At 51.2% G+C, this 21,089-nt stretch overlaps 1 long non-coding RNA gene and 1 other non-coding gene across 7 annotated transcripts in view; one reads left to right on the top strand and one right to left on the bottom strand.

Annotated features, from left to right (window-relative positions):
• Positions 1–21,089, bottom strand: part of LOC110257747 (uncharacterized) — a 56,819-nt gene that overhangs the window by 13,214 nt on the left and 22,516 nt on the right. The window contains exons 2-3 of one of the 6 annotated variants that reach the window (XR_014835361.1): positions 11,344–11,440; positions 8,047–8,957 (exon numbers count right to left, since the gene is read on the bottom strand). This is a non-coding gene — a long non-coding RNA (uncharacterized LOC110257747). Of the gene's footprint in view, positions 1–4,034; positions 10,267–11,343; positions 11,683–21,089 lie in introns of those variants that run through there. The other 5 variants (XR_014835363.1, XR_014835364.1, XR_014835365.1 and 2 more) reach the window with 5 other exon arrangements.
• Positions 19,626–19,734, top strand: LOC146394555 (U6 spliceosomal RNA). The gene has a single exon (XR_014835976.1). It is a non-coding gene; the product is annotated as a U6 spliceosomal RNA (small nuclear RNA).

Below are 21,089 nucleotides of genomic sequence, written 5' to 3'. Positions count from 1 at the left end.
TATGTATGTATATGGCTGGGTCACTTTGCTGTGCAGCAGAAATTGACAGAATATTGTAAATCAACTGTAATTAAAAATTTTTAATTAAAAACAAGATTACAAAGGTTGCAGTAAACAGTGACATAATAAATTGTGACAAAAACTGAAAAAAAAATTTTTTTAAAAAAGATCCAGCATAGTGAGCAGTGAACAACAGTCTTGTAATTTATCTCTAAGATTAAAGAAAATATTATCTGGGTCAAAAAAGGAAAAATGTTTTTGACAAAATAATTACCTACAGACCATATAGCCATAAAAAAAATTCTTCGTAAAACAGCAGCTCTCAAACTTTTTTTTTTTTTTTTTTTTTTTTGGCTTTTTAGGGACACACCCAGGGCATGTGGAGGTTTCCAGGCTAGGGGTTGAATCGGAGCTACAGCTGCCAGCCTACACCACAGCCACAGCAACTCGGGATCCAAGCCGCATGTGGGACCTACACCACAGCTCACAGCAAGCCCGGATCCTTAACCCACTGAGCGAGGCCAGGGATTGAACCTGTGTCCTCATGTACGCTAGTTGGGTCTGTTAACCGCTGCAGTGGCTCTCAAACCTAAAAGGGCAGCGGAATCACCTGGAGGGCTTGTTAAAACACAGAGGCCCCACCCCCACCCCCAAAGATTCCATACCCGTGGCCTGTGGAAGTTCCCCACCCTCAGCCCCCAGAGATTGAATCCAAGCCACGACCAATGCTGGATCTCGTTTTGTTTTGTCTTCTTAAGGCCGCACCTGTGGCACAAGGAGGTTCCCAGGCTAGGGGATGAATCGGAGCTGTAGCTGCCAGCCTACACCACAGCCACAGCAACGCCAGATCCTTAACCCACTGAGCGAGGCCAGGGATCAAACCTGCGTCCTCATGGAGGCTAGTTGGGTTCCTAAACCACTGAGCCACAATGGGAACTCCTAATGCTGGATCCTTTAACCCATTGCACCTGGCCGGGGATCGAGCCCACACCTCCACAGCAACCCAAGCCTCTGCTGTCAGGTTCTTAACACAGTGCACCACAGCGGGAACTCACAAATACGCATTTCTAAGAAGTTCCCAGATGATTGCTGATGGTGCTTTGAGATCCCCTGATATCAGAGGCACCTGAGCTGGTTAATGATCCATTCACCGAGATTTCATCCATGCCAAGGCCGGACACCAAAGGTAACACCCGTTTTCTCTTGAACAGGACTCAAGAGCCAAATGGGGTTGGATTCGCACACAAATATTTACCTTGTTTTAGCATTTTGCCAAGATATCGCCCACATTCAAACCTGAGGCCTGACGCCACCGTCACGGAGAAGACAGCTCTGGAAGAAGTGGGCCAGGCCGCGGAGAGGCCGCACGTTAAGCAACACCCCTCTTTCCTCAGAAAAGTATCCGTGACATATATTGTCCCCAAGAGGCCTGGGCGTGGTTACCAAGAGCAGGTGTAACTGACTCAGCTGCTGTTTTCCCTGAGGCAAAAGTCACACTGCGGGGGCGGGGCGGGGCGGGGCTAGGGGGGGGGATTTTGTTTCTGGCCACACCCACAGCCTACAAAAGTTCCCCGGCCTGGACTAGAACCCTCACCACATCAGTGACAACACCAGATGCTTAACCACTAGGCCACCAGGAAACTCTCACGCTTCTACTTTAAAATGCTTAGTAGCAGGGCTGGAAGAGGGGCTGGGGGCTCCTACCTTAGCAGCACCCCCCCACCCCCCACCCCGGAACAGGGCTGTAAGGCCAGGCTTTGAAATAGAGAAGATGGTCACTTACACACTCTTTCCAGAGTTCCTGCTGTGGCTGTGGCACAATGGGATCGGTGGCGTCTTGGGAGCGCCAGGATACAGGTTCGATCCCTGGGCCAGGCCAGTGGGTTAAAGATCCGGCATTGCCACAGCTGCAGCTTACAGCACAACGCCAGCTCGGATCTGATCCCTGGCCCGGGAACTCCACGTGCCGCAGGGCAGCCGAAAGGAAAAAAAGACAAACAAAACAAAGTGATACACTCTTTCCATCCCAGCCCCCCACCACCCCTCCTCCTGTTCCCAAACCCAGCGACCTTGTGTGTCCAGCCTAGGTTTTTCGCTTCTCCCTGCCCCAGCCTTCCCTACCTCCTTCTGACAGAAGGCCGCCTGCTCAAACTTCCTAGGCGCCAGTGACAAGCTGATAACATCACGTCGCTGAGGGTGATAAATGGAGGCCCTTCTCACGAATCGGAGCACTTTCTCTGGGGACTCTCGAATGGTGGCATCTCTGGATTTACAGAGGATACCACCAGCCACGGAGGGGTCTTCGGGATCCAAATCAAAGCCAGAGCGTGTCACGTCAGCTCCAGAAGGAGACCCTCCATTGAGAAAAGGGAACTTGAACCAAGAAATTGGAACTCAGCCCATATGGGTTACACCTTCCGCCGAAGGGCCTTCTGCCCTGAGTTCCACAGTCACCGCTTAACGAGGCATGAAGAACCAGAGACACATCAGCTCATCAGATCACCAGGGCCTCGTGTCCATCTGATCCCTGCTGCCACATATCCTTTGCTCCTTGGCCCCTGCATCTGGGCCCACCCCACCCCCAGTCTGGGCCACGTACGATGTCACCCTCCCTCAAATAGTGCCAGTTGGAGAGTAGCAGATTCCCAGGGCTCCAGGCTTTCGAGTCCAAATGATCACAACCTGAAGTTATTATTTCAAAAGTCATCGTTAATTGTTTCATCCATTTAAATGTGACGCGCTCCATAGGGCAGTCACTGTCAGTCTGGTTAAAGCGCCAGCCCTGGCCCCAGGAGTTGGAACTTTTCTGGTTGTATGGGTAGAGACGGGAGCGGGTAGATGGATACACGGGTAGGAGAATGAATGGAGAGAAAAATGGAAGCATGGAAGGATAGATGGATGGATGGGAGGATAAATGGAAGGAAGAAGGGATGGTGGGGGGCTGAGGGGGGATGGATGGGTAAACGGGTAGACAGATGGATGGAAGGTCAGGGGGCATGGGTGGATGAATGGAGAGATGGATGGGTGGGTAGACTGGCCTCCCTGGTACCATTGTTCTTCTCCTATAGATACCATAACACTCAGCAGTTCCCAAAGGTTTAGGTCTTGCGACCCCTTTACTTTTTAATTTACTCTTGAGGACTCCAAAAAGCTATTGTTTATATTGACCCATCTATCAGTATTTCCCATATTCAAAATGAAAACAGAAAGGTTTTCAAGAGTCGTTCGTTACCAGATATAAAAATAACAATAATGAACTTTTGAGACGAGTGATAAGCAGCCTTGGAGATGGTAGCCAGTAATCCCCGCCTTCTGTCATCCACGCCCTTGAGTATTTCCCTCCCCTGGAATGGGGTGGGGGGTGGACTTATTGAGTTACTTTTTTTTTTTTTTTTTTTGCTTTTTAGGGCCACACCCGCAGCATATGAAGGTTCCCAGGCTAGGGGTCCAATCGGAGCTACAGCTGCCAACCTGCACCACAGCCACAGCCACGCCAGATCCAAGCCGCACCTGTGACCTACACCACAGCTCATGACAGTGCCAGATCCTTAACCCAATGCGTGAGGCCAGGGATCGAACCCGCCGCCTCATAATTCCTAGTCGGATTCGTTTCTGATGCGTCACCACAGGAACTCCCTTGAGTTACTTCTAATAGGACAGGAGTGATGGGATGGTCACGCCCAAAGTTCGATTATAAAAAGACTCCGGCTTCTGTCTTGGGTGCTCTCTTTCCCTCTCTCTAGAGGAAGCCAGCTGCCGTGCCACAAGGCAAGGAACTGAGGCCCGTCAACAGCCAAGAGGGCGAACCTAGAGGAGGAGCCTTTCTTTCCTTGGCTGAGCTTTGAGGTGGCTGCAGCCCTGGACCATGCCGTGATGCCAGCCTCGTGAGACACCCTGAGTCAGAAGCACCCAGTTAAGCTGGCTGTTCCCAGCTTCCTAACCCACAGAAACTGAGAGAGAATGCATGTGTGTGGTTTTCAGCCACCGAGTTTCGGGGTCATTTGTTACACAGCAATAGATAACTCATACACGTGTTAACATCACAGCGCCGTTTAGTGAAAGAAGACTATTTTCTAAAACAAACAAACAAAAATGACGGAGCAAAGCGGCAACGTTTTCCATTTCTTGCAAACCTCTTTAAGAGCTGGCTTCAGAGAAGACAGCTGCTTTCTCCGAGCTGCTTCGGCAGCCAATCTGTTGTGATATGCGGTTTGGGTTGAAGTCTATGAAGAAGCGCCAGCCTCGTGGCATTTTGCCACCAGAAAATTCAATCTGCAAAGGTCCGGGGTACCACAGGGATCCTTGGAACACACTTTGGGAACAGCTGGCTTAGTGCGTCATGGCTGCAAAAGAATCTCTAAGGCCCTGACCCCGACCTAAGCTTGATTTCCTAGTGGGGACATTTGCCAGTTTTTCCAGGTGCTAGGCTACCCAGGGTAACTGACACCACCCAAAAGGTCCTGTCCCCCTGCCCTCTCCTCCAAGACCCAAGAGCCGAAGACAGGGATGAACAAATGCCCAGTCTTGACAGGGTCAGGCCCACGGTGACACCCAGGAGGGAAAAGATGGCCCACCTTTGGCAGCCACGATGAAACCTGGGGCCTCTGGGGCAGGGGGAATGGCAGGGGTCGTTCTGTGCGGTGGCAGCTTCCGGAGGCTGTGGTTTGCTCGATCCTCAGGGATTTCCTCCTCTGCGCCCCTTTTCTGCGCACCTCCCGCTCCCTTCTCTGTCCCCCAACCCCAAGTTTAAGGCCTGTTTCAGCGGGAGCCAGTCTGATTTTCTCTGCCTAGTTGGTCAGAGAAATGCACGCAGCTGTAGCAAAGAATAAAAATAGCCTCCTCCGTGACCAATTTCTTCCCACTTCCCTCTCTCTCTCTCTCTCCCTCCACACTCGCCTCTCTCTCTGTCCCCACCTTCTATAGAGGCAGGAAGGTCACTGAGATATGCCAGGCGCCTGCGTTTCCCTCCCAGGCGGCACCTGTTCCTGATTCTATTTTGCTGTGGTCCCCACGGGCTGACACAGGCTTCCCCGGGGACAGGGCACTGTCGGATGGGTCTCCGCTGGCCCAGGGTCCACCCACCTCACTGAGCAGCCTTGCTCTGCCGCACACAAGCGCAACAGACATTAGCGCATGGAGGACGCTGCTGACGCGTGGGTCCTGGGGTGCCTAGACTCTCTCAGAGCCAGCCAAAGGCCTGCCGGATCTTCTGGCACCTTAGAGGTTAAATGAGAAACCTCAAGCTGGAAGGGGAGGAAAAAAAACACCAACAAAAACCGGTGCTATGCGCCCAGGCTCCAGGCGGTGTCCCTAGCGTCCTGGGCTTCCTCAGCGCCGCCCCGGTGACAGCGCGTCCTGGTGAAGGTGGAATCTGAAAGCGGGCTTCGGCTTTCTCGCTTAGAAGCAGGAGCAGAGGGGCAAACCCGCAGCAGCTCCACTCCTCAAAGCAAGGGCCTCACCTGCCTTGGGCAACAGAGTGTTTCTAAAACCCTGGGCCACTGGCGGCGAGAACCAGGGGTATGGCCTGGACATGCCCAGCCTCTTTTCCCCAAGCCTGTAGGACCCTATAGCGACAGACGACAGGGCACCTACATAAGTTCACCGGTGAGGGAGTTCCCGTCGTGGCTCAGCAGAAATGAATCTGACTAGTATCCATGAGGTTGCAAGTTCGATTCCTGACCTCGCCCAGTGGGTTAATGATCCGGCGTTGCCATGAGCTGTGGTGTAGGTCACAGATGCAGCTCGGATCGGCGTTGCTGTGGCTGTGGTGTGGGCCGGCAGCAACAGCTCCAATCCGACTCCTAGCCTGGGAACCTCGATGTGCCATGGGTACGGCCCTAAAAAATACGTATAATAATAATTTCACCAGGGGTCCAGGGCCGTTGGCCTCACTGTACTGCAGTTCGGGAACAGAGTAAACCACCCCAGCAAAGCCGGGTGGACTCGCCCAAACCACTCAAAAGTTCAAACCACACAAACATCGGCTCCAACTGGGCTTGGAGCGCAGGGCTGGCTTTATCTGTCCCTGAGGGCTTCGCCCTGCCTCGAAATTGATTAGGGCTCCTGAAAACCACTGAAACAGTTTATCTTGCCCACTCAGCCTCAAGCCCCCTGATGGGTTGGAGTGGAGCCTGGATTGTTCTGGCAGCCAAGCCCAGCCCAGCTTCTACGAGGCTTCATGGCCCCAGGGCCACCCGCCTGGGCGCTCACCCCACAGGGAGCTCTCATTTTGTGGCAGCAAATAGGGGCCAGTGCCATGGCCCGGAGAATGTCCTTCACCGCAGGAAGGGAGAGCCTTCAAACGTGATGGGAGGAGGGGGGAGGTTTTGGAAAGCCAAAGATTTAACTGGGAGGGGTAAGGAATTGCGGTGGGCTTTAACACAGACCAGTGGGTTCAATGGGGAACCCAGGCACGTGTAGGGCAGAGTCCCACAGTAGCTGACTTTTCAGGCTCACACCCGGATGCCTGCCACCTTTCCCAGCCACCATGGCACCACTGCGGGGCCAGTCATTGCTCTAACGGTGGGCAAAGAGGCAAGATTCCTCCTGAATCCACAGGAGAACCTTTTTGGCCTCTCCGAGCAGGTGACCCACTCAAATTACCTGAATTCTTTCAAGCTGTCTTCTGCCCAACAGTTCAAGGCAAAAGAACCGACTGGGGGCCTATAGGCTTTGGAGTGACTCATCACAAGGGTTTCTCTCGGCTTTAGTCTCCCCAGACGAAAGGGACACCCTTCCTTGAAAAACATCTAACAGGTGTAAAGGGCTTTACAGTACCCGCCATCTCGCCTCATTCCAGCAACTGTGTGAGCAGGGGAGTGTGATTCCTATAGCAGTTAGGGTTCAGCAGCAGGAAACGGAAAACCTCTCCAGCTATTTTAAGCCAGACGAGATTTAATATAAGAAGTTAGGTGCTTACATCATCGGCAGGGCCAGAGGAGCAGGCTCTAGACTCCCGTAACACCACTGAACTGGGCTGCCAAGATTGCTGCCACCTCCGCCGTCATCAGAGGGAGGGAGGGCCAGCCACAGAGATGCTGATTTCAAAAAGATAGCAGTGCAGTTGCCATCCAGGGAGCCACTGCCACTACAACACGTCTCAAACCCCCCATCAAACACTAGAATGTTCTCTCTCTGTCTCTGTCTGTCTGTCTGACTGTCTCTCTCTCTCTCACACACACACACACACACTCAGTGTCTCCAGCAGCAACAGCCAGAGTAGCAGTCTCTTCCTCGCTACTGCCTTCCTAATCTCACACAAGTGCCTCTAGCGTGCGTGAATCTAGATGAGAATCTAATTAGATGAGAGCCGAATTCTCATGGGCAGCCCCAGCTGCAAAGGTGTCTGGGAATTGTGGTGTTTAGGCTCCCAGCCTCTGCCAAACATGAAGGCACCATAGGACCAGATTAGAATGGAGGCTGGGCGCCCGCCACCTCAACTCCATTTCGCAGGTAAGGAAACTAAGTTTCGGAGAAGTTAAGGAAGATGTTACTAGATCACATGGCCAGTAAACCCCCGCTTCTCTGACTCCAAAACCTGTGCTCTCATTCGTCACACGGAACCAATGGCCTCATTCTATTTGGGGCTTTGGCGGCTGCAGAGGCATCTTTCAGCCCAGTGGCTCAGACCACAGCAGAAGCTACCACACATCTGCACGTTCAAAGGCTGAGCCGCAGGCTGTGACATGGAACTGAGACCCAGGGCTTAGAACAGCTTGTCTAAGGTTGACAGGCAGAGGGGACTCAGAATCGAACCCAGGGTTCCTGACCCCACGTCATGGAATGGAACATGTTCCTATCTTTACACCCGAGCACGCGCGCGCACACGCACACGCACACACACTTCCATCAGCACCTGGGGGACAGGAAGACAGGCTCAGGCTGTCCCTGGAGGACTACAGTTTGCCGGCACACTCTAGGGACAGCTGTTCCACATTTTTCCATGCGAGGTAAGTATAAGGTGGACCCACATCCAACCCCATTACCATATTTGAAAAATCCCCCATCATCCTAGTTGCCTCCCACCAGAGATTCGAAAAATGCCACCTTGTCACTTTCCCGGCTGCCACTGCAGTTCGCGTGGGCTCCTGACTCACACTCAGCCAATCAGATGCCCCGTCAAAGACTCAGAGTCAGGAGCTGGTGATGCAGAGATGCAGGGCGCACAGAGGTCCGTTCTGGTGGAGGGCGGCAGTCACCACGGCAATGACATTCCATTCCTGGGCTGGCAGGGACCACATCCATGTCCAGAGGTGGCAGCGTAAGCCGAGGGGTCCTGGACTTGGCGGTGGGGCTCTCACTGGAGTGGCCTGACTTTGGCCGTGGTCCTGACAGCGGCGCAGCCTCCTTTGCTTGGCTCGCTTTCCAAACCCAGTCCTCCAGCCCTCCTGGTTATTTTGTGACCTCCCCGAGACCCTTTTGATAAAGTCCTTTTCTGCTGAAATAAACCAGAATTGCTTCCTGTTGCTCGGAGCCAAGAGCCTGGCCGTTACAGCTCAGTTGCCAGATTTTTGCCTGGCTTCCCTCAGCGAGACCACACAGGACACCGGCGACTGGAGCTCCCTCGGGCATCACGGTCCGCTCCCTGGGAGCTCGGCATCCCAGGACGTCAGCCTGTTAGCCTTACATCAGGAGAACTGGCCCCATCTGGCGGAGGGTCCCCGTCCATCCCGGGCAGCTGCTTGATGGCATTCTTGGGCTCCATCTTAGACTCTCTCCCATCCAGGGCTTTCCCATTGACCGTGACCTTTGCCTGGGCCCAAGTCAGAGGCCTCCCCCGCACACGCATACCTCCCCAAGGTCTCCCATTCCGCATCCAGAGAACATGTCTTCTTCCTCCAGAGGTTTTGTTTTGTTTTCAGCTCTTGGCTCCATGCTGAGGCACAACAGCTGTGGGCCCTGCTCAGACTCCGTGGATGCAGGCTGGCGGGGGAGTGGGGGGGTGCACACTGGGGCTCCTGCAAGAGATAATGGCTGGAGGAGTTCCCGTCATGGTTCAGTGATAACAAACCCGACTAATGTCCGTGAGGATACGGGTTCAATCCCTGGTCTTGCCTAGTGGGTTAAGGATCCAGCATTGCCATGAGCTGTGGTGTATGTTGCAGGCTTGGCTAGGATCCCGTGTTGCTGTGGCTGTGGTGTAGGCTGGAAGCTGTAGCTCCGATTGGACCCCTAGCCTGGGAACTTCCATATGCCGCGGGTCCGGCCCTAAAATAAAGCAAAAAAAAAAAAAAAGATACTGGCTGGAGATAACATCCCAAGTTCAAGGGCTCAGCTTTGCCGTCAGCTCAAGATAGGGCGCTGAACAAATGGCTCACCCTCTTGGGACTTGAAGAAGAGGCGACAGGAGTTCCCATTGTGACTCAATGGGTTAAGAACCCGACTAGTATCCATGAGGACTCAGGTTCGATCCCTGGCCTCACTCAATGGGTTAAGGATCCCGTGTTGCCATGAGCTGTGGTGTAAGTTACAGATGCAGCTCAGATCGTGAGTTGCTGTGCCTGTGGTGCAGGTCACAGACGTGGCTCAGATCTGGTGTTGCTGTGGGTGTGGCATAGGCTGATTTCCTAGCCTGGGATCCTCCGTATGCCGTGAGTGCAGCCATTAAAAAAAAGAAGAAGAAGAGGGGAGAGTGAGAGTCCAGCCATAAGAGGGTGAGCAGTTCTCACTGCCACCATGGACCGGGAGTGGGAAAGGCCTGGAGAGCATTCCTCAGCTGGGTGCCGGGCCTTCGGGTCAGATCCGTGGGTAGAACTGACCAGGGCCTCATTCAGCCAAGGCAGGCAGAAGCCAGGAGGGGCCGGGTTCCCACAGTCATCCCTGCGGGACCAGCTCACATCCGCATCTGTCTGCGTGTAGACAGGGCTGAGGGTAGGGGGCCTATCACAGGGGATGGCCCAGCCAGTGCCGAGAGTGGAGGTCCACCGAGATGATGATAGGCTGTAAACTTGGCCTTGTCTCCGCGCTATTGTCTTTGTTTCCCTGACCCCTGCTTTCCGAGTAAGGGGACCCTGGAAATAGAACCCAGGTCCAGAAAGGTATGTGTGCTCTGAGGCCAGCAGACCCAGGACGCTGCTGTGGTGGGAGAGGCCACGAGTGACAGGGCCATCGTTGTCCCAGCTAGAACGCAGAAGGAAGGAGGAACAGCTCTCTGTCGTCGGCGTGGAGGGGAGAAGAGCAGAAGGGGCCCAGAAGAAGAAGGCTGCTTTTCTCCCCTTTTTGCAGAAGACACTCAAGGACATCGTGCAGCGCCAGGGCAGGGGCGAGCTAGGGACAAGATGGAAAATAAGCTCGCTATCGGACTGTGATGGCGGGGCACAAACGTGGCTCAGCCATGCTTTGCGGGAGAAGCATGGATTTTGGAGTCAGACAGACCTGGTTCAAATCCCACCTATGCCATTCAACAGCCATGGGACCCTAGACAAGCCTTTATTTTTTTGTAGACTGTTCCATGAGCGTCCCCAGTAAGCCATGCTTCCCAATACGTGTGCCCTCGTGGTACCTCCCACGTCGACTCTGGGTTTGGGCCTCTGACTTTCTCCGGCCCATAAGGACATTGCCAAGCATGATATAAAGCAAAGGCTTGCCAAGTGCTTGCGTGCTGAGGCTTTTCCTCTTGGAACACTCCCTCCTGGAAGGCAATTGCCAAGCTCGGGAAAGCCCAAGCTAGCCTCGTGAGAGCTAGGAAGAGAACTGAGGCAGCCCAGCTAACAGCCAGCACCAAGACCCCAGGCATGGAGCTGTCCTCTTTGACCTCTCAGCCCAATCTAGCTGCCAACTGACTGTAGTCACAGGAGAGCTCCCCGCCCAGGAACCACCCACTTCATCCACAGAATCGTGAGACATTCTCATTCATTCACTAAAGTTTGGGAGGGTTGTTACGCTGTAATAAATAACTGAAATACCATTAACCTTTCTAAGCCTCACGCTAGGAAGTTTATAATATTTGTTGCCAAAATGGGGTGATAATATTTGTTGCCAAAAGCTATGAGAAAATTTAGGATGAGCATTTACTGAGCACCTGCTGTGTTTCAGGCACTGTCATAGATGCCACGCGTACGTCATTTACAGCATCTCATCTGCAGAGCACCTATCTCTGTGAAGTAAGCAAGCGCTGTTAGGCCTCTTTTCCAAGCAAGGAGGCTAAACTCAGAGGGGTTAAGTCATTTGCTCAAGGAGCTGGGGCCCCAACCCAGGTCTCCCTCGTTCTCATCACTACGGCCCAGCAGGACTTCCCTGGCACCAGGGAATGAATGACCTTCTAGGAAGGCACCAACCCTTCCTGTATTTCAAGAACTTTGTCTCTGTCAGGATGTTGGAGGAGGGACACGGGGGCATACTCACAAGGCCAGCATCAAGTCCAAGTGCCCTTGAGGACGGGTTGGCGGGGCTCCTTTCGGTGGTCAGTCCTGTGCCCTTGGCGCTGCTTCCTCAGTGAGCCCTGGGTCACAAGGGACGACGGAACTCAGAGCAAATCCACTTTCACTTCTAGGAAAACAGCTATTGGGGAGTCAGCGGCATCACAGTCGCAGCCAAAAGGCAGCTTGTTTCTCAAGAAGCAGGAAGCACCCGGGCCACAAGGGCCCTGCCCCCATCGCTGGAGGGCCTCGAGAAGCCAGAAGCCGGCCCATCGGTCCCTCTGAGAGACAGCCCCCCTTGACACACACACACACACACACACACAAAACCACAGGGGAGGGGGCAGCTGCGGGGATCTGGCTCACAGTGGGGTGGGGCACGAGCAGAGGGCCCCGCTGGCCCAAGCAGCCTCTGCTGGGAAGCTCCCATCCGCCTAAGAACTGCTGAGTGATGCCAAAGAGGATGACAGTGGGACACTTCTTCGCCCTCACCCCAAGCTGACAGCATCACTCTCCACCCCAGAGGCCCAGGAACAACCTTGTCCTGGGGGGTTAGGGAACCCCCAGCTGAAAAATCCCCATGCCCTCCCCTTTCCTCGATTCCTCCCACCCCTTGCCCATCTGGCCTTCACCGGGTCCTTTTCGGCACCACTCACACAGCATGCGAGGTGCAAAAACACCTGATCTTAAAGTATATTGCTAGGGGTTCCTGCTGTGGTGCAGTGTGTTAAGAATCTGACCACAGGGGTTCCCATTGTGGTGCTGTGGAAATGAATCCAACTGAGATCCATGAGGTTGCAGGTTCGATCTCTGGCCTCACTCCGTGGGTTAAGGATCCAGCGTGGCCATGAGCTGTGGTGTAGGTCGCAGGTGCAGCTCGGTTCCTGCACTGCTGTGGCTGTGGCCGGCCGCTGTAGCTCTGATTCGACCCCTAGCCTGGGAACCTCCATATGCCACCAGTGCGGCCCTAAAAAGACACACACACAAAAAGAATCTGACCACAGTAGCTTGGGTGGCTGCAGGGATGTGGGTTCGATCCCCAGCCTGGCGCACTGGGTTAAAGGATCTGGTATTGCCACAGCTGTGGTGTAGGTCACAACTGCAGCGCAGATTCAATCCCTGGCCTGGGAATTTCCATATGCGGCAGGCGCAGCCATAAAAATAAATAAATAAATAAAATAATAAAAGTATACTGCTAGAATAATCTCAACTTTGCCTAAAAATTACATATATTTGAAATTTTATATATATGTGTATATTTTCATAAGTATACAAAAATGAGTGGCAAGAACTATCTGAAAATGTTGATAATATTATCGCCAGCTGGTAAGATAAGGTTTATTTCTTCTTTGTATCTTTCCTTATCTCCAACTTCTCTACAAAAGGCACAACTGCTTTTAGAATCAGAAAATAAACTACATTATCTGTGCTGCTTTTCTTTTCTTTTTTTTTTTTTTTTTCTTTTTGTCTTTTGTCTTTTTAGGGCCACACCTGCAGCATATGGAAGTTCCCAGGCTAGCGGGTCAAAGCGGAGCCACAGCCACAGCCACACTAGATCCAAGCCACGTCTGCAACCTACACCACGGCTCCTGCAATGCTGGATCCTTAACCCACTGAGCAAGGCCAGGGATTGAACCCACATCCTCATGGATACTAGTCGGGTTGGTTAATGCTGAGCCACAAGGGGAACTCCCTGTGCCACTTTTCAATGAATGTGTGTGGCCTGGAAAAGTGACACCTTAAAACTCTGCTCATGCAGCACCTTCATTATTGGTTCACACCTGGAGTATTAGCAGTGTCTCCGGACAACCAAGTCTTCACTCAGGGTAGAGATGGAACAGGAGCGGCCCCAATCCCAAAGCAAAAGGGGCCGGGCCCGTGAGGCCTAGCAGAAGGGGGCAGGATCCGTGAGCCTGGAGCCTGCCCTGTTAGTACCTAGAGCTGCTTCCAGTCCTCCTGTGGACTGGAGACCCCGAGCCCAAGGCATTGCAAGACTGGGCTGGCCAAGTTGCCAGAATGGAGGGCCATCCCTGCCTGTCCTGGGAGAGCAGGAAGCCCTGGGCTGGAAGTACAGTTCCAAGGCCTGGCTCACACACGCCACCTGGTTCACACTGGACCCCATCACTTAGAGCAAAAGCCCTACCTTGCAGGCTGAGTGTGAATGATAGGTGGTGAGGTGGCGCTTATACAGTGCTCAGCACAATTCCTGGCATACACTGGGCACTCAATAAATGCAGTTGTGATTATAGGAATAAACCCATGCTCATCAGCACCAACTCTCGGGTACACCCAGCACCTCCGTCATCTGGTGCCAGAAAAGGGATGAGTCATGCCCTGTGCTCAGGTGGCAATCCCCTGTTTTGTCCCTTGCTGGGTTCTGCTAAATATGGAGCCAAAAAGAACTTTTTCCACTCCCAGAGCAGTTTCTACATACGTTACCCTTGGCCAAAGCAAGCTGCTCATTAGCATGGGTGAGAAATGCCCAGGTGATACCATCAAAGGCCATTAGGGTGCCCCAGCTGGTTGGGGGTGTTTGTTTTACTTCCCATCAACTCTGCTCAGAAGGATGACAGTACCTCCAGCCAGAGCGGGAGGCACATGGGGCAGGGCAGGTGTGGTGCAGGCAGACACAACTTGGAATGGTGACATTCCCTCAGAGAGAGGAGTGGGCTCCAGGTGAGCTCTCTATCCTCCTACACTTTCAGGCTTGCAGTGCCCAAGCTGCTCTCTCCCGGCTCTGGCTCCCTGGAAGGGATTTGAAGTAAGTCATTTACACACTAGTATGAATTTCAGTATTCCCAGGGGCCCCTGGTTTCATAGCGGAATAAAACCCTTTATTCTCTTCCCTTGAACTCCTACCATGTCAGGGGGTGCTCCTTGCCCTTAAATGAGAAAACGAGAAGAAGTTCTAATTCTGATGTTTTAGCCCCTCCTGGGCCCGGCCACCCACGTCCCCAAGGTCAGGCCCTTCTCTACTCTCTGAGTCCAGGAAAATGTGTATTCACCTTTATTTCTCATTAAGGAGACTTGAATAAAAGCATGAAAAGCTTTTTTCTAGCCTGAAAAGAGAAGGATTTAGAGGGTTAAAAAAAAAAAAACTGTTAAACTGATAAAAAAAATTTTTTTAAATGACACAGAACTCAGAAGTCATAAGGGAAAAAATGAGCAGACACATCAACGCAAATGCCCTTTGCAGAGAAAGAGAGCATCAACCAGGGGTTTCGAACCAGGGTCCTGCTGATCCACACCCACCCAAACATTGCTGTCTCTTCTAGTGCCTAAAGTTTTCTCGACGAGTTGCCAGCATTTTAAAATTGGAAATCCTCCCATAAAAATCCATATTTCCGGCATCTGCTGAAGAATCAGAAGATCTGGCACACTGGTTCCCCGCAGAAGCCCGCATGCTCCCCAGCCTGCCACAGCCGCCGAGCCGGCTTCGCTTGTTTGCATGGCTTGCCTTGCAAGCAGTTGTCTGCGATGCGCCATAAACAAAACAAAAAAGCAAAAGGTGCTCTAGGGGAACATGTTTGCCACACATCCAAGAAAAAGTTAATATCCATTCTATATCAATAAGAACCCAACCAACAGTTCAATGGAAAAATAGGGGAACGTATAAACAGGTAATTCATAGAGAAAGAAATTCAAATGGCCCATAAACATGAAAGATACTCAACCTCCAGGTGATTAGGAAAATGCAAATGAAAATGAGAAGATACCCTTTTTCAAAAGCGATCACGCTGGCAAAAAATCAAAAAGCTTTCTAGCATCACTGGCAAGGATGTGGGGAAAGGAGAAGGCGTGCGTGTTGTTAGTGAGCGTGTAAATTGGCACGATCTTTTTGGAGGGCCATTTGGCAGTTCCAATCATGATGTTAAATGCATGTACCTTTCAAAAAAAAGTAGGTAAATTTGTATTGAAGTAGCGCATACATGTAGAAAAGAACGCAAATCCTAGGCTGAGTCACTGAACACACCCAGGCGACCATCACAGGTGGAGAAAGAGAATACCCAGCAGCACCCAGCAGCCCCTTCGCCCTCTGGCAGTAAATCCCCCCAAAGGTAACCGCCATCCCCTCTTCTAACAGGATTTGCCTGTTTCTGAACATTCCATGAATGGAATTATACAGTACATGTTCTTTTGTGTCTGGCTCCTTTTCACCAAATACTATAATTTTTTTTTTTCCTAGGGCCACACCTGCAGCACATAGAGGTTCCCAGGCTGGGGGCTGAATCAGAGCTACAGCTGCTGGCCCACACCACAGCCACAGCAAGGCCCGATCTGAGCTGCGTCTGTGACCTACACTGCAGCTTGTGGCAGCACCAGATCCTTAACCCACGGAGCGAGGCCGGGGATCGAACCTGCATCCTCACAGACACTGTCACGTTCTTAACCCACCGAGCCAAAACAGGAACTCCAATATTACATTTTAAAACTTCATGAAGAAGTGCCCGTGGTGGCTCAGTGGTTAACGAGCCTGACTAGTATCCATGAGGATGCAGGTTCAATCCCTGGCCTGGCTCAGTGGGTTGGGGATCTGGCATTTCCGTGAGCCGTGGTGTAGGTTGCAGATGCGGCTCGGATCCCCCGTTGCTGTGGCTCTGGTGTAGGCCGGTGGCTACAGCTCCGATTGGACCCCTAGCCTGGGAACCTCCATATGCCGCAGGAGCGGCCCAAGAAATAGCAAAAAGACCAAAAAAAAAAAAGAATAAGACTTCATGTCCAAGGCCATTTATTGTAACATTAAAAAGTAGTGTGGTTGGAGTTCCCATTGTGGCTCAGCAGGTTAAGAACCCAACATAGTGTCTGCGAGGATGTGGGTTCCATCCCTGGCCTCACTCAATGAGTTAAGGATCCAGCATTGTCGCAAGCTGCGGCATAGGTCACAGATGCGGCTGGGATCCAGTGTTTGCTGTGGCTGTGGTGTAGGCCGGCAGCTTCAGCTCCGATTTGACCCCTAGTCTGGGAAATTCCATATATCACAGGTGCAGCCACAAAAAGAAAAAAAAAAAAAAATAGGAGTTCCTGTTGTGGCTCAGTGGTTAACGAATCCGACTAGAACCATGAGGTTAAAGGTTCGATCCCTAGCCTTGCTCAGTGGGTTAAGGCTCCGGCGTTGCCGTGAGCTGTGACCTAGGCTGGCGGCTACAGCTCTGATTCAACCTCTAGCCTGGGAACCTCCATATGCTGCGGGTGTGGCCCAAAAAAGACAAAAAGGTTTAAAAAAGAAAAAAATTAGTGTAGTCAACCACTGTGTTTACTAATAATGATATGGTTTAAAAATATAATGCTTCACCATGACTTGGAAGAGTATGCAGCTGATCCGAGCTGTATCTGCGACCTACACCACAGCTCACGGCAATGCGGGATCCTTAACCCACCGAGTGGGACCAGGGACCAAACCTACCTCCTCATGGATATTAGTCGGGTTCATTTCCACTGCACCACAGCAGGAACTCCCTGATCCCATTTTTAAAATAGAAATTTTAAAGTTAAAGCAATACGAGTGAACATATAGGTTAAAATACACGGAGGTGGCAGCTAGCACCGCGTCTCATTATCCACAAAGCAGATGACAGGCCAGCGTTTCCCTAGGAACAGCTCCACCGTGGTGCCCTACTGACTTTCCAGGTGTCCACGTGGGCAACACAGGCAAAGTCTGAACCGCAGCGCATCTGCATCTTGGCAGAAGGTGAGAAGATGCAGGCCTGTGAGGGGACGGCTCTGAGGCCGTCTTTCATCCTCTCCTATATTGTTGGCTCAGGCTGTCAGGCACAGCACTGCAGACCGGGTGGCTTCCCCAACAGAAATTTAATTGCTCACAGTTCGTGGAGGCTGGACTTCCAAGATCAAGGTGCTGGCAGGGCGAGTTCCTTCTGAGAGCCAAGAAGGAAGGCTCTGTGCCAGGCCTCTCCCCTTGCTTTAGAGATGGTGGCTTCTTCCTGAGTCTTCACCCTAACTTCTCCCCCGTCCTAATCTCTCCTCCTAAAGACACCCAGTCAGCCTGGATTCCGGCCCACTCATTCGATCTCACTGTAACATAATTACCTCGTTACAGGCGTGGTCGCCAAATCCAGTCGCATTCTGAGACACCAGGGATCAGGATTTCAACATACGAATTGGGGGTGGAGGGGATATCATTCAGCCCATAACAGCTCCCTATCTCCCTTGGGAGGCTTTCAGGAGACGTTTCTCATCACCTCCTGCTGGGTTCTGATGAGTGATGAAACTTTCATCCTGCCCCTCTCAAGACAGAGCTCATACAAAACTGCCTAGTTTTATATTTCTATACTACTGGTCTAGGATCCAGCTCCCCGCACTTTTGGGGGCCGCCTCTGCGGCATATGGAAGTTCCTGGGCCAGGGAGCAAATCTGAGCCACAGCTGGGAGCTACTCCACAGCTGCGGCAATGCCAGGTCCTTAACCTGCTGGGCCATAGTGGGAACTCCCGGCCCCTTTTGTTTTGATGTCATCCTTTTAGGGGGTGAGACAAACACCCAGGGAGCCAGCACTTCTGGCTAATCTTCCTTTCACCGTTTATGTCAGTAATAAACTGTCCAAAGCTGAAAGCGGCTCACTGCATCTTTATCAGCCAAATCAGCCGGGGCTTGGCCTTGGCTTTCCTAGAAAGTCTGGTGTGTGCTTGACAACAGGCCCTGGAATGTGTTGCAAAAGCAAAACCAAAAATCTTTCCAACAGAGGTGGGAGGAAGGGAAACAAGGAAGACTCCCAAATCTCTGCCCCCCAACAACCGCCCCCACCCCTGTCTCCAGCACCCAGTGCTCTTTTTTCTTTTTCTTTTTTCTTTTTTTTTTTTTTGGTCTCTTTAGGGCTGCACCTGCAGCATATGGAGGTTCCCAGGCTTAGGGTCTAATCCCAGCTGTAGCCGCCAGCCTACACCACAGCCACAGCAACACAGGATCTGAGTCATGTCTTCAACCACCACAGCCACGCCAGATCCGAGCCGCATCTGTGACCTACACCACAGCTCACGGCAACGCCAGATCCTTAACTCACTGAGCAAGGCCAGGGATCGAACCCGCATCCTCATGGATACTAGTTGGGTTCGTTACTGCTAAGCCACAACGGGAACTCCCCCCCAGTGCTCTTATGCTGAGATGCCTCTGGGTCCCCTGTATTTAAACTTGCTCGCCATTTAAAAAACAAATTATCAAAAGCTAAAACACGTGCATATCTGTGTGCACTGAACTATCCAGAAGAACTTTTTATATATGAATTGGTAACGTCACTAATCCTTGGGGAAGGAAGATGAGGTGCGGGGAAGGGATTTTAACATTTTATGCATATTTTATGCAACGGGCCCCAGAAGACACAGGTGAAATGGCAGAGGTGAGAAGATTAGCCTTTGACAGGCGAAGCTCAGTCCACTCACAGTTAATATCCTGCCCGGAAATCATTACTCTCAACTCTTTACCCAACAAGAGAAGTTGAGCTAAAGAAAGTAAAACCAGAGTTCCCACTGTGGCTCAGCAGTAGCAAATCTGACTAGCATCCATGAGGACTTCAATCCCCGGCCTTGCTCAGTGGGTTGAGGATCCGGCGTTGCCATGAGCTGTGGTGTAGGTCACAGATGCGGCTCGGATCTGGCGTGGCTGTGGTGTAGGCCAGCGGTTGCAGCTCCGATTCAACCCCTAGCCTGGGAACTCCCTTATGCTATGGGTGCGACCCTAAAAAGACATAAAAAATTTTACAAAGCAAGCAAGCAAAACCACGATGAAACCACTTCATACCCGTCAGGATGGCTATTGTCAAAACCCAGAAAGAAAGAAAGAAAAAGAAAGAAAGAAAGAAAGAAAGAAAGAAAGAAAGAAAGAAAGAAAGAAAGAAAGAAAGAAAGAAAGAAAGAAAGAAAGAAAAGGAAAAAAAACAGAAAATAGCAGGTATTGGTGAGGCCATGAAGAAATTGGACCTTTGTGCCCTGAGGGTGGGAGTGTAACATGGCACAGCCACGGTGGCGAACAGCAGCCGGACACAGAGGGACAAATACCTTATGATTCCACTTATATGAGGGCCCTAGGGTGGTCAGGTTCAGAGAGACAGAAAGGAGGCTGGTGGTTGCCAGGAGGAAAGGAGTCGTCCATGTTGAATGGATTCTGAGTTAAGATGAAAAAGTTCCGGAGATGGATGGCAGTGATGGTGGCACAACAATGACAATGTATTTAATGCCACTGAACTGTGGGCTTCAAACTGGTTACAATGGCAAATTTTGTTATGTATATTTTGCCCCAATGGAAAAAAAAAAAGACTACAGTGCTCGTTTCGGCAGCACAGATGCTACAACTGGAATCACACAGAGAAGACTGGCATGGCCCCCCTGCACAAAGACGGCCTGCAAATTCATGAAGCGCTCCTTTGTTTTGCTTTTTTGCTTTTTAGGGCTGCACCTGTGGCCTAGGTTCCCAGACTAGGGGTTGAATCAGAGCTACAGCTGCCAGCCTACACCACAGCTCCAGCAACACCGGATCCTTAACCCACTGAGCAAGGCCAGGGATCGAACCTACGTCCTCATGGATGCCAGTCAGATTTGTTTCTGCTGAGCCAGGACAGGAACGCCATTTATTTATTTATTTATTTTTAGGGCTCCTTATTTTTTTTTTTAATGCAGAAAAAATATGAAGAGTGAAGACTAGAATAGCAATGTCCTGGGGGGAGGGAGGGATCGGTTGGGAGTTTGGGATGAACAGATACACACCACTCAACACAAAATAGATAAACAAGGACCTACTGTATACAGTACAATGAACTATATTCAATAACTTGTAAAAACCTATAATGAAAAAGGATATATATATTTAATATATTTAACTGAATTGCTTTGCTGTACACCTGAAACTAACCCAACACTGTAAACCAACTGTACTTCAATTAAAAAAAAATTCCTGGAGTTCCCACTGTGGCTCATTGGGTTAAGAACCCAACATAGTGTCCATGAGGATGGGTTCAATTCCTGGCCTTGCTCAGTGGGTTAAGGATCCAGCATTGCCATAAACTGCGACGTAGGTTGAAGATGTGGCTAAGATCCAGTGTTGCCATGGCTGTGGTGTAGACCTGCAGCTGCAGCTCCCATTTGACCCCCAGCCTAGGAATTTTCATATGCTGCTGGAGTGGCTGTTAAAAAAAAGAGAAAGAAAACAAAAGAAAAAAAATTCCTGGTATATGAAAACCTAGCTCACCATTCGTATACACACACACACACACACACACACACACACACATATAAATAGTATAGGAGTTCCCTGGTGGCCTAGCAGTCAAGGATCTGGCATTGTCACTGCTGTGGCTCAGGTTGGATCCCTGGCCCAAGAATTTCCCCATGCTGCAAGTGTGGCCACAAAAAAATAAAAAATAAATTTAAAAATAGCATTAAAAAAATCTCTTCTAAAGTAAACTTTAGGAGTTCCCGTTGTGGCTCAGTGGTTAACGAATCTGACTAGGAACCACGAGGTTTCAGGTTAGATCCCTGGCCTTGCTCAGTGGGTTCAGGATCCGGTGTTGCCGTGAGCTGTGGTGTAGGTTGCAGATGCAGCTCGGATCCCGTGTTGCTGTGGCTCTGGTGTAGGCCGGTGGCGACAGCGCCAATTAGACCCCTAGCCTGGGAACCTCCATATGCCTCAGGAGCAGCCCTAGAAAAGGCAAAAAGACAAAAAAATAAATAAACTTTATACTCCACATACACAAAAAGTCTAGCACAAGATTTGTGAGGTTTTGTCGCCT

This window comes from Sus scrofa, chromosome X (assembly GCF_054392235.1).
Source record: "Sus scrofa isolate SSC_HxYL_T2T_F1_AM1 chromosome X, Sscrofa_HxYL_maternal_Yorkshire_Landrace_v2.0, whole genome shotgun sequence".
In the NCBI taxonomy this organism is placed as follows: domain Eukaryota; kingdom Metazoa; phylum Chordata; class Mammalia; order Artiodactyla; family Suidae; genus Sus; species Sus scrofa.
The sequence above is the reverse complement of the archived record's forward strand: the minus strand, read 5'-3'. Positions and strand labels throughout refer to the sequence as shown.